General features: G+C 40.3%; 1 long non-coding RNA gene across 1 annotated transcript in view; it reads right to left on the bottom strand.

Moving 5' to 3' along the window:
* Positions 1-6,765: 6,765 nt before the first annotated feature.
* LOC118762391 overlaps positions 6,766-13,226 on the bottom strand; it is a 16,157-nt gene continuing 9,696 nt past the window's right edge. The window contains exon 3 of the long non-coding RNA XR_004998132.1: positions 6,766-7,115. This is a non-coding gene — a long non-coding RNA (uncharacterized LOC118762391). The remainder of the gene's footprint in view (positions 7,116-13,226) is intronic.

The raw sequence follows: 13,226 nt of genomic DNA, 5'->3' as shown, positions 1-13,226 counted from the left end.
CCATTAACTAGCAAGAGTGTTGCAATAAAAGATCCAGTTTCGTCAAATTGCACAATCAGTGGTTCTACTGAAGTCTTCCTGCCCCCTCCCCCACACCATTGACGGCACATTTACAATCAGGATTGTATTAAAAATAAACTCATCAATTAAAAGCGGTGAGCTGACAGAATAGTCGTCACGTCAAGCAAAACGCTCAGCGTTTCTGCATTCATCATCATCATCATCATCATTGTTTAACGTCTGCTTTCCATGCTAGCATGGGTTGGACGAATGACTGAGGGCTGGCGAACCAGGTGGCTGCACCAGGCTCCAGTCTTGATCTGGCAGAGTTTCTACAGCTGGATGCCCTTCCTAACGCCAACCACTCCAAGAGTGTAGTGGTTGCTTTTATGTGCCACCAGCACAGGGGCCAGTCAGGCGATACTGGCAACGACCTCGCTCAAATCATTTACACATGCCAGTAAGGTGACGCTGGTAATGATCACACTCGAATGGTTAGCCACTCTGTCAATGATCACACTCATATGGTGCATTCTGAGTTCATATTCCATCGAGGTCGACTTTGCCTTTCTTCCTTTCAGGGTCAATAAATTAAGTACCAGTTGAGCCCTGGAGTCGATGTAATCAACTTACACCCTTTCCCAAACTTTGTGGCCTTCTGTCAAAATTTGACACCAATTATATAGTACTACAATGAGAAATGCAGAAACGTTAGCGCACCGGGCGAAATGTGTAGCCGTATTTCATCTGCCGTTACGTTCTGAGTTCAAATTCCGCTGAGGTCAACTTTGCCTTTCGTCCTTTCGGGGTCGATAAATTAAGTACCAGTTACGCACTGGGGTCGATGTAATTGACTTAATCCATTTGTCTGTCCTTGTTTGTCCCCTCTGTGTTTAGCCCCTTGTGGGTAGTAAAGAAAAATATTAACTGTATTTATATTATATATCGTAGTAAATGGAGGGGGTATTCGAGGGCCATGCATTTCAGCCACAACACAATCAGTGAATGGTTCAACACTTTTGTCCACGTGTAGACTGGAGCAGCTGTAATGGTTTCTATATCTCTGATTACCAAATACAAAATGCGTTTGTCATTTCTTTTTATAGCTCTGCCTTCGTGTGTTTAGCGATAACAGACTGTGTCACCTGACATATTTTGTCTTCCAGGCAGCAGCAGATATATGTAGCAGGGTGTTTGCAAACATCTTATTTGTTTTGCACTTTCTGTCATATTTCCCATAAAGATCAATATCCAGCCATAGGAGGGTGGGCGAAGTTTTCTAACGTATTTGTTTTACTCGGGCTGTGTGGGTGGATCAATGGTTAGAAAAGCCACAGTTTGTTAATAATGATACAGTTTTTATACTGATAACAATATATTGTACATGGAAACAAACTGAAACAAATAGAGGTGCAGTATTTGTGGAGTTAGTGGAATGTTGTCAGGAGTCTTTAAAAATTATTGATTATGGACACAGGAGTGGCTGTGTGGTAAGAAGATTGCTTCCTGTCCTCATGGTTCTGGGTAGGGGTGTAGCTAGGATCTAAAGTTTGGGGGAGCATGGCACATAAAAAAAAAGATGCAAATTTTTAACTCATTGATTATACATTTTATATAAAGCATCATCATCATCATCATCATCATCGTTTAACGTCCGTTTTCCGCGCTAGCACGGGTTGGACGGTTCGACCGGGATCTGGGAAGCCGGGGGCTGCACCAGGCTCCAGTCTGATCTGGCAGAGTTTCTACAGCTGGATGCCCTTCCTAATGCCAACCACTCCGCGAGTGTAGTGGGTGCTTTTTATGTGCCACCTGCACAGGTGCCAGGGGGGACCGACATCGGCTACGATCGGTTGGTGCTTTTAACGTGCCACCGGCAGTTTTGAAAAATGTGCTCGGGCAGAGGGGGTCGCTCCCCTTGCTCCCCTATCAGTTATGCCACTGGTTCTGGCGTGCTAACATTTCATGCCAGCTCGCCGCCTTAGTGTCTTCTGCTAAAGTCTTGGGCCTACCAAAGTCTTGAGAGTGGATTTGGAAGACGGAAACTGAAAGAAGCCCATCATATACATATGCATGTGTGTGTGTTTGTGTTCCACCACCACTTGACAATCAGTGTTGGTGCATTTACATTCTGTAACTTAGCAGTTCGGCAAAAGAGACTGATAAAATAAGTAACGAGTTTTTAAAAAAGTACTAGGAACAATTCTTTCAACTCAAATCCGCTCCAAGTTGGTACCGGCAGTCTAATGATGGCCGCAAATGTTAAAGAATCTATATATATAAACGGCAAAATGTCTGTGTGTGTGTGTGTGTGTGTCCCTTATACAAATCCACAGTTTTTCAGTTAGAGGGCTCACATTTTCTATGGTCATTCAAAACCGTCCAAGGGTGGTCGTGCACATCTTTACATTTCCCCAGTCACCCCACAAAGCCATTAAAAAATCAATAGAAGTAACTTTTTTGTGAATTTTCTATCCAAAACCCAATCAAAATGCCCGAACCTTGATACGCCAATTGAATGCCAGCTAGCTGTATGTGATTGGTCAGAGATTTGGACAGTACTCGCATGTATGCGTGCACGCACGCAGCTGTATTTGCATGCACTAGCACTATGACCTGGCGTTGCCGGGTCATAGTGCTAGTAAAAGATAAAAGATTCATTAGGATCTTTTTATGACAATCGTTTGCAGAATAGCTACAGCTGAGCTTCCTCTATTCTTTACGTTTAATGTACGGAATGAAAGAGTTTGTTTGTCTAGAACTTTTCAGACCAACATATATTAGGAAGTTGAAACAACATCATCATCATCATCATCGTTTAACGTCCGCTTTCCATGCTAGCATGGGTTGGACGATTTTGACTGAGGGCTGGCGAACCAGATGGTTGCACCAGGCTCCAATCTTGATCTGACAGAGTTTCTACAGCTGGATGCTCTTCCTAACGCCAACCACTCCGTGACTGTAGTGGGTGCTTTTTACGTGCCACCAGCACAGGGCCAGTCAAATGATACTGGCAATGACCTCGCACAAATCTTTTTACATATGTCACCGGCACAGGTGCCAGTAAGGCGACATTGGTAACAATCACGCTCAAATGGTGCCCCTTTACGTGCCACCGGCATGGAGCTAGTTGCCTGCTCTGGCAACGATCATGTTCAGATGGTGCTCTTGGCACCCTCCTAGCACAGGCACATGTGCCAGTAAGGCAACGCTGGTAATGATCTCACTCGAATGGTGCCCTTTTATGTCCCACTGGCACGGAAGCCGTTAGCTGCTCTGTCAACGATCACCCTTGCATGGTGCTCTTTGCACCCCGCTAGTACGGATGCCGATGACATTCAATATTATTTTGAAATGTTATAATGGTGATTAAGATAGGGGTGGAAGAAAGGTCATAACAATGGGGTGGATTGATAATATTATCAAGATAAGGTGTTGATTTGTGTTTGGCAATCTAATCCTTTTGGCATGTCTTAGATAAGAAATAGTTTACAACTTGATACAACTCATAAATCAATGATTTCGAACAACGGTGTATGGGTAAATGTTTCTTTCCAAATAATTTTATTACATATGCCATCAAGTTTAATTATATAATTTATTAAGTAATTTATATCCTACAGAGTGGCACATAAAAGGGCACCATTCGAGTGTGATCGTTACTGCCAAAATGTACTGTCACCAAAACTGGTTGAATATCCCTTCAACCACACCAAGTCATAAGTGCCTAACCAACCACGCCCAATCGTCTCAATCTGATTGGACACAGATAAACATCTTCGAGTTCAATGATCATATCAATAGCCAATAGCTAATACGCTCAACAACCGTGGTCACTAGTTTACAACAGGAACAGTAAGATGGATGTAATTCCCTGTTATAACCAACGACATTGTCGAAGAAACGATAAGTAGTTTGTTAGTACATCAAGTTGAGCTCAAATTATTGGAGTAACCAAAGCCAGCTTTATAAGATCGACATTTTAATAATGATTTTCGTTTTATTTATTTGCAATGTTTTTGTTTAAAGAGGTATATTGTTGTTAAGGCGGTGAGCTGGCAGAAACATTAGCACGCCGGGCGAAGTGCTTAGCGGTATTACGTCTGCCGTTACGTTCTGAGTTCAAATTCCGCTGAGGTCGACTTTGCCTTTCATCCTTTCGGGGTCGATTAAATAAGTACCAGTTATGCACTGGGGTCAATATAATTGACTTAATCTGTTTGTCTGTCCTTGTTTGTCTGTCCTTGTTTGTCCCCTCTATGTTTAGCCCCCTTGTGGGTAGTAAAGAAGTAGGTATTTCGTCTGCCGCTACGTTCTGAATTCAAATTCCGCCGAGGTCAACTTTGCCTGTCATCCTTTCAGGGTCGTTTAAATAAGTACCAGTTACGCACTGGGGTCGATATAATAGACTTAATCTATTTGTCTGTCCTTGTTTGTCCCCTCTGTGTTTAGCCCCTTGTGGGTAGTAAAGAAATAGGTATTTCATCTGCCTTTACGTTCTGAGTTCAAATTCCGCCAAGGTCGACTTTGCCTTTCATCCTTTCGAGGTCAATTAAATAAGTACCAGTTACGCACTGGGGTCGATATAATCGACTTAATCCTTTTGTCCTCTCTGTGTTTAGCCCCTTGTGGGTAGTAAAGAAATAGGTATATTGTTGTTTGTTGGAGCTGTGAAGAGAAAAGAATCAATTAATTTTCTAACATTTAAAACTATTTTGTTATTAATACTTACACAAATTATACTGAGTCGCTACCAATCTAGGGAGAATGTCGAAAGAAAATGTTCAGAAAGATTAATAGTTAAAAGATCTGTCAGGTTAACGAACATCTACCGTATATATCTTCTGTGCCTGCCTAACATAAGTTGTATGAGCGAGTATGCTGGAGTGCAATAGTATGCATGTGTGTAAGAAGCTATCTGTCTTTGTCACAAATCCTTCGTGTAAGGACAAAGTTTGAAAATGTTTAGTTACAAAAAATTACTTTTTAAATTTGTAGGTCAAAAGGTAAAGAACCTAAGTAAATATTACACATGCCTCTGACATGTTTTTCTTTCACAAAAACCAGAATTTGTCATTTTATAGAGAAACACCCATCTCTCTATTTAGGCAAACGATAAGAAGTTCCTTTGAATGACAAGCTTTCTGTTAGACTATGAATGGCTGGAGAAAGTTCAAAAGGTCAACTTATTCTCATTAATCTGTAAGTGCTGAGAAAAGATAACAAAAGACTTTAAATATATATTCTAAAATGCTAATTTTTCTGCGACCAAAAAAATCTTCAAGGTGGTGCCCCAGCATGGCCGCAGTCCAATGACTGAAACAAGTAAAAAGATTTTTAGAAAATAGAAAAAAATGAGGCGTTTATAAAAAGAAAATTCAAGACATTTGGCTGTTATTTCTAGCATGTGGTGATACCTTCTAGCCTTAATTTCATGCGCTGGTTGAAAATCATTAAAAAAATGTTGAGGTCGTAACATTCGACTAAAAATTCTTCAAGAAGGTGCCCCAGCATGGCCACAGTCTAATGAGTGAAACAAGTAAAAGGCGAAAAAATAATCGAAAAATATAACCATGTGGTCTTTGTGCACTTTTACACTTTAGCCATGGGGCATTTGTCCTACACTTCTCTTAAATACCTTTGACCTTCCAACTGCATATCAGTAAAAAGATCGGTTTCCGGTTTCCGTTTAATAAACAAAGAGTTTAATCAAAGCATTGAAAGCCGTGGTCTATGACTCATGCTCAAATAATAACCAATAGGCGCTGAAGTGGCTGTTGTGGTAAGTAGCTTGCTTACAAACCACATGGTTCCGGGTTCAGTCCCACTGCATGGCACCTTGGGCAAGTGTCTTCTACTATAGCCTCAGGCCGACCAAAGCCTTGTGAGTGGATTTGGTAGATGGAAACTGAAAGAAGCCCGTCGTATATATGTATAAAAAAAAAGACTCCGCCGGTTATGACGACGAGGGTCCCAGCTGATACGATCAACGGAACAGCTTGCTCGTGAAATTAACGTGCAAATGGCTGAGCATTCCACAGACACGTGTACCCTTAACGTAGTTCTCGGGGATAATCAGCGTGACACAGAGAGTGACAAGGCTGACCCTTTGAAATACAAGTACAACTCATTTTTGCCAGCTGAGTGGACTGGAGCAACGTGAAATAAAGTGTCTTGCTCAAGGACACAACGCGTCGCCGGGAATCGAACTCACAACCTTACGATCATGAGCCGAATGTCCTAACCACTAAGCCACGCGCCCTCACATATATGTATATATATGTGTATGTTTGTGTGTTGTGTTTGTCCCCCCCCCCAACATCGCTTGACAACCGATGCTGGTGTGGTTACGTCCCCGAAACTTAGCGGTTCGGTAAAAGAGACCGATAGAATAAGTACCAGGCTTACAAAGAATAAGTCCTGGGGTCGATTTGCTCGACTAAAGGCGGTGCTCCAGCATGACCTCAGTCAGATGACTGAAACAAGTAAATGAGTAGACCGAGAATTTGAGTTTCAAATTTCAACTGGGTTTCATGTGACATGAAACTAAACCAAAGCCAAAAATGACCATCCCTTGAAATTATTTTGATTGCAAGGGATTTAGTTTAATAAACAAGTAAAATGTTAAATACAGGGTCAGGCAAAATGATCTGACACATTTGTAGGTTAAATAAAAGGCAAATGAAGTAAAGAAACAAAAAAGTGTTTTTATTTTTGAAAAGTACATATAATGCCATTTTGTTTCATTATGTTTTAAAAATTAAATCAGTCAAATGGGATCCATTATTGTCCACACACTGTCGAAGGCGTTCACGAAAGTTGTCAATAACTCGGCGGGTCATTTCATGTGGAATGGCAGTAATTTCTTGACGAATTGCATCTTTAAGTTCTGGCGGTGCGAGGTCGGCCGGTTGATTTTCATTTCAATGCAGATCCAGTAGCTCTGAAGTTGGTAACCCATAACAAGATCGTGTTTCGAGCTGGTACGGGATCATGTCTACCAAGATTGAAGTGCAAACGGAACACTCTTTGTGTTGCAGTTACAGAATCGTTTGTTTTGATAAACGTTTCCACAATGAAAGCGCGATGCTCACCAGTCCAATTCAAGGCAGCAACTGAAAAAGAAACGAAAAACAATGCCTTTTATTTAACCTACAAATGTGTCAGATCATTTTGCCTGACCCTGTACATTATTGATGTGTACGCGACATAATAAAGTTAAGATAAAATGTAAGTAATACATAAACCTTCGTTAAGGTATTAAGGTAAAGTATCATGTTTGATCACCTGTGGTGGTAACGAATGAATAAAGAGAACGTGACGAAGTAGCAGAGAAATGAAAGAGTAGGAGACATGGAAGATAACATGTTCTTTCGTCCGTAACAGGGAAAGTACGTAAATGGGAATTGCACTGAAAATATTTGTTGCAGTTAAAAGAACAAGTTTTAGAAATAGGTCGGGGCAATGTTATAGTTGAGAAAAGAGGGTGATTATATATTGTGTTAATTGATAAAGTTAATTAGTCCTAGTTAGTACTGAGTTAATTGGTCCCCGATTAGAAATGAGTGGGATAATTGGAGTTTGTAATTCTTGACGATACTATTATTTCGAAAGGGAGGCACTGGACAGCTTGGATATTCAAACTAATTGCATGAGGGTAGGTGTTTGAAATAGTTTTAGGATCTTTTCCTTTTGAACGGCAGTTTTCAACACAATTTCTAGTTAACTAAACACTTTTAAACTTCGTATACTGGTAGAATGTGTTTATAAAACATCTTTTTTTCTTGGCTTTATTGAGAAAATTCTATAGTTTGTAACATATTTCCACTTTAAAATCGAGCATTTCGGCAATTTTAACCAATCGCTGACCTCCATTTGGGGTGAAAACATTCCGTGCTGTATGAATATGTCCCTCAGAAACAGATTGGGTTTATTTACATTTGCAAAGAAAAAAAGACACCCTTCCCCCACCCCTAACCCTAACCCTAAAACAGATTGAAATGCAATAGATCAATTCTAGGGTTATAATTTTGGGTGACAATTTCATACGACACCACTACGGAAAATGGGATTTTTTTCTAGCGGTGTCAAATGAAAATGTCACCCATAATTATAACCCTAGTATCAATCTATTGCATTTCAATCTGTTTTAGGGTTAGGATTAGTTAGAGTTAGGGTTAGGGTTAGGGGCGGGGGAAGGGTATCTTTTTTTCTTCACAAATGTAAATAAACCCAATCTGTTTCTGAGGGACATATTCATACAGCACGGAATGTTTTAAACCCCCAAATGGAGGTGAGCGATTGGTTAAAATTGCCGAAATGCTCAATTTTAAAGGGGAAATATGTTACAAACTATAGAATTTTCTCAATAAAGCCCCAAAAAAATGATGTTTTATAAACACATTCTACCAGTATGTGAAGTTTAAAAGTGTTTAGTTAACTAGAAATTGTGTTGAAAACTGCCGTTCAAAAGGAAAAGATCCTAGTTTTAAGTTGGAGAGCAATGGAAGTATCTTATTTACGGAGATGTACTTGCATAGCAAGTGACCTGATCTGAGATCATGTGCTGGAACGAAAACAATTGCAGCGTGGAAGGTGTTTATAAGCCATTTAAGAAACACACAAAAACCGTTAGATTCACTTCTGTGCAGCACAGAATTTTATCAGTGAACAGGTCGCGGTCTCAAAGCGACAAAAATATTTTGACAAATTAAATTAAAATATTGAAGTGAATCTAATGGTTTTTGTGTGTTTCTTAAATGGCTTATAAACACTTTCCACGCTGGAAGTATCTTAAAAATTGGTCACATAATTGAAATACAGAAAGCAGACATAAAATCTAGGAAAACAGGTTTTTTGAGTAACACGGTGAATAAAGGAACCATGGCCATCTTGTGAAAGATCATTGACATTGTTGTCGCTCGGTATGCTTGTTGCTTGAGTTCAGCTGGTCAGTGCAGATGCACCACAAACGTCTGAAACGCCATTGTTGAAGTGGATGGCTTACTCTTTTACTTGTTTCGGTCATTTGACTGTGGCCATGCTGCAGCACCGCCTTTTTAGTCGAGAAAATCGACCCCAGGACTTATTCTTTGTAAGCCTAATACTTATTGGTATCAGTCTCTTTCACCGAACCGCTAAGTTACGGGGAGTAAACACACCAGCATCAGTTGTCAAGCGATGTTGGGGGGACAAACTCAGACACACAAACATAAACACACACACGTACATATATATATATATATATATATATATATACATATATACGACAGGCTTCTTGCAGTTTCTGTCTACCAAATCCACTCACAAGGCTTTGGTCAGCACAAGGCTATAATAGGAGACACTTGCCCAAAGTGCCATGCAGTGGGAATGAACCCAGAACCGTTCGGTTGGTAAGCAAGCTACTTACCACACAGCCACTCCTGCGCTTAACTATAATTGTTATCTGAACATATCGCTTGCGGGTTTGTTGTGTTATTTTTTAGCTGACGAGGTGATGACAAGCTGAATTGGTGAATAGAAATGTGTTTCTGAAGCCGCGTGAAGATGTAACTGACAACACCTGTGAATATTTCACAGAAGACTTTATTACTGCACAGAGTTTACCTGTGTTGGTCTTTTACAAATAATAACGATAATTACATACGGGAGAGACATTCTGCTTCGACTTTACTGTATGGAGTTTATATGCATGAATGTGTTAAAACACACACATACATATACACACACATACATACATATATATATATATATATATATATATATATATATATATATATATATATATATATATCACGGGACCAGGCTATCAGATGTTGCTACACATTGCTGGTCACAATGTGCTTCGCATTGCTTTAGCCTTCAAATGATGCCACCCCGTTGGCTAAGCGAGCAGGCCAACAGAAGAAAGAGTGAGAGAAAGAGTACAGCAGGGATCACCACCACCCCCTGCCGGAACCTCGTGGAGCTTTTAGGTGTTTTCACTCAATAAACACTCACAACGCCCGGTCTGGGAATCGAAACTGCGATCCTATGACTGTGAGTTTGCTGCCCTAACCACTGGGCCATTGCTCCTCCACATATATATATATATATATATATACACACACACATACACCATCTCCGATGAAGGGATATAATTAATAAATATCCTACAAACAGCTGTAAGACCTATCTAGAAATGCTCTAATATCTACACAGCCTTGGTTTTTTTTATATTATTATGCAAAATATTCTTATATACACACGCTGACATAGAACCAACGTTGAACCCTTTATTCGCAATATTACCAAATCTGGAACTTAACTATGGTCTGTCTATAGCACTTGTTCAGCATTACCTGACACCTCTGGGTCTCAATAACACCATTATCTCTTATAACTTCAAGTTCTCGCTAATATATACACATATAGTAACACGGTAAGACTTCCGTCCATCCGCCCCCTTCCCCTAAACCACCCTTAAAAATTTTTTTTCAGACACAACCCCCACCCCTTTCGGCTACCTGGAATACGAATCTGCAAAAAAATTGGCATTTTTAAATTACACCCCCAACTCCCATTTCCTTCATTTTTTACCCTTTTTCAGATTTTTTTTTTTCAAAATATGCAGAAAAATATGGAGATTATGATTCGGAAAAAATTTCCAAAAATTTTTGTAAAATTTCTTTTTAAGATTTTTTTTTTTTGGAAATATGCAGAATACGGACATTATGATTCAGATAAAAATTTCAAAACATTTCTGTACTTACGGTTAGGGGGTTAGGGTTAGGGTTTTAGGGTTAGTGTTGGAGAAAGTCAAAATTGAAGAATTGGGAGGGGGTGGATTTAACAATGTCGCTTTTTGGCAATTTTCTGGAACCTCCGTATCTGAAAACGGGGGTTTGGGGAAAAAAAAATGTTTAAAATAAACAAATTTGGGAGAAAATGGGGGTGGGGGCAGACAGGCGGAAGTCTTTCCAGTAACACACATACATACACAACGGAATTTAAGTCTCGATATACTTTCTCAGAAAGGTCACCTTAGTATTGTTGTAGTTATTGTCGCAGTGGGTGACCTTCTTCTTCTTCGGAAAATTCACAAGATCCGGTTTTTCCCTCATAACTTTTGGAAAAATGGATATCTTCCAATGAAATTTTACAAAAACACCTTTCAAACAGCATAGATTATAATTATAAAGAAATTTGTGAGGAGAATGTTTTCCAAGGGGGTGGGGAGAGGACTGTCGGAAAGTTCACACAATCCGTTTTGTCCCCTCATATCTTTCAGGATCTAGTTTAGCTTTAGCACCAGGTCACCAAAACGAAAAAAAAATCCTGTCGTAAAATGTATATTGACTGAAAATTATATATGTATACACAAAAAATATGCAGATGGATTGAAGATATACTGGAGGTGTGAAAATCGTGTGTGCAAGGCAAGACTTCATACAGATGAAAATTATAAAGAGCTTAAGAAGATTGGGATCCATAATCACGCTTCAACTGCTGCAGAGGTGAATGCAAGGATAATAGTTTCAAATATTAAAGTAAAGTCTATTTCATCTTGCGATGCCCCTCGTTCAATTATAGCTGGTGAAGTTCAGAATTTAAATGACTGTGCATTGTTGCAAATACCTCCGTTTGCACAGCTTAATAGGAATATTAGACATTGGAGGCAATCTGATTCCAACTATCCTGCCATTCCGTGCTCATAAATGTGTTTGACCAAGGGGTGACATTACCAACATGATGTCGCTGTCGGTGACCCTCGTTTTCCTGTTTCCTAAATACTACAGGACCAGTTTGTAGGAAGATGTGTGTACTGATTGGCCTTGCATTTCTCCTCTACTTTAATCTTTTACATGTGGCATGGGTTTCTCTCCATAGCAGAGTGCCATCCGTACTAGCGGGGTGCAAAGAGCACCATGTGAGCGTGATCGTTGACAGAGCGACTTACAGGCTTCCGCGCCAGTGACACCTAAAAGGCACCATTTGAGTGTGATCATTACCAGCGTCGCCTTACTGGCACTTGTGCCCCGTGCTAGTAGGGTGCCAAGAGCACCATACGAGCGTGATCGTTGACAGAGCGGCTAACTGGCTTCCGTGCCAGTGGCACGTAAACGACACCATTCGAGCATGATTGTTACCAACATCGCCTTACTGGCACCTGTGCTGGTGACATGTGTAAAAAGATTCAAGCGAGGTCGTTGCCAGTACCGCCTGACTGGCACGTAAAAGCACCCACTACACTCTCGGAGGGGTTCGCGTTAGGAAGGGCATCCAGCTGTAGAAACTCTGCTAGATCAAGATTGGACCCTGGTGCAGCCAGCCCTCAGTCAAAACCGTCCAACCCATGCTAGCATGGAAAGTGGACGTTAAACGATGATGATGATTGTAATTGGCGTGCAGTTGCTCTTCAAGCTCTATATGCATTGAGCCAACTCAATGACTTTATTTCCATCAATATGTCAGAAGGAAAAGTGGAAGTTTGCATAACAGTTTTTAAAATTGTCTTCACATAAAGCAACGTCATTTGTCTTCTCGATTACATTCTCTTATAACTTCAACTTCATAAGCAAGTGCGTTTATCAAACATGCTTGATCAAGCAGGCAAGCGTCATGGTCTCAATGGGTACAACTGGAAGTGAACTTTGGCCACTCTTACAACTGATAACATTCTTCGTATTGGGGCAGCAGCTGTATGATGTTTTTATCAGGTGTCTGTTAAAAATATTCCTGTATGTTTATCTGAAAGAACCAGGAATTTCTTACCAGCGTGAGTTTTTAACATTTAGGGAGAACTGGGGAGAGTGGGGTGAACCATATTATTTCCTGAGGTATATTTTTAGGTCTGTGTTGTAATATACCTTATCTCTGAAGCTGCTGTTAGCTAGGACATTGTATTAATTAGGAGGAAGCTACCTTATCAAACAATTCTACTGAAGGGAGATTGGATATCTTATCGCCGATGTCATCTATCTGATTTGTAAACACCATCGATGACAGGGCTTTTTCTGTATTGAGAAGAGTTTCTCATGAAAGTCCTTTTGAAATCTTATTTGGCACTTGTTACTCAGTTTCATCTCGACGCCATGCTGACACGTCACTGATAGCATTTTATGGGAAGTGGTGTAACCAAAACTTGAGCCTTCCTTTCTATGGTAAGTTCTCATGTCTTTAGTGCCCCAATAGCCACATATATATGATGGCTGCCCCCTCGTTATCGAGTATGGCCATTGCACGAA

This window comes from Octopus sinensis, linkage group LG3, assembly GCF_006345805.1.
Source record: "Octopus sinensis linkage group LG3, ASM634580v1, whole genome shotgun sequence".
Classification (NCBI taxonomy): domain Eukaryota; kingdom Metazoa; phylum Mollusca; class Cephalopoda; order Octopoda; family Octopodidae; genus Octopus; species Octopus sinensis.
This window is presented reverse-complemented; position numbering and strand designations above follow the sequence as displayed.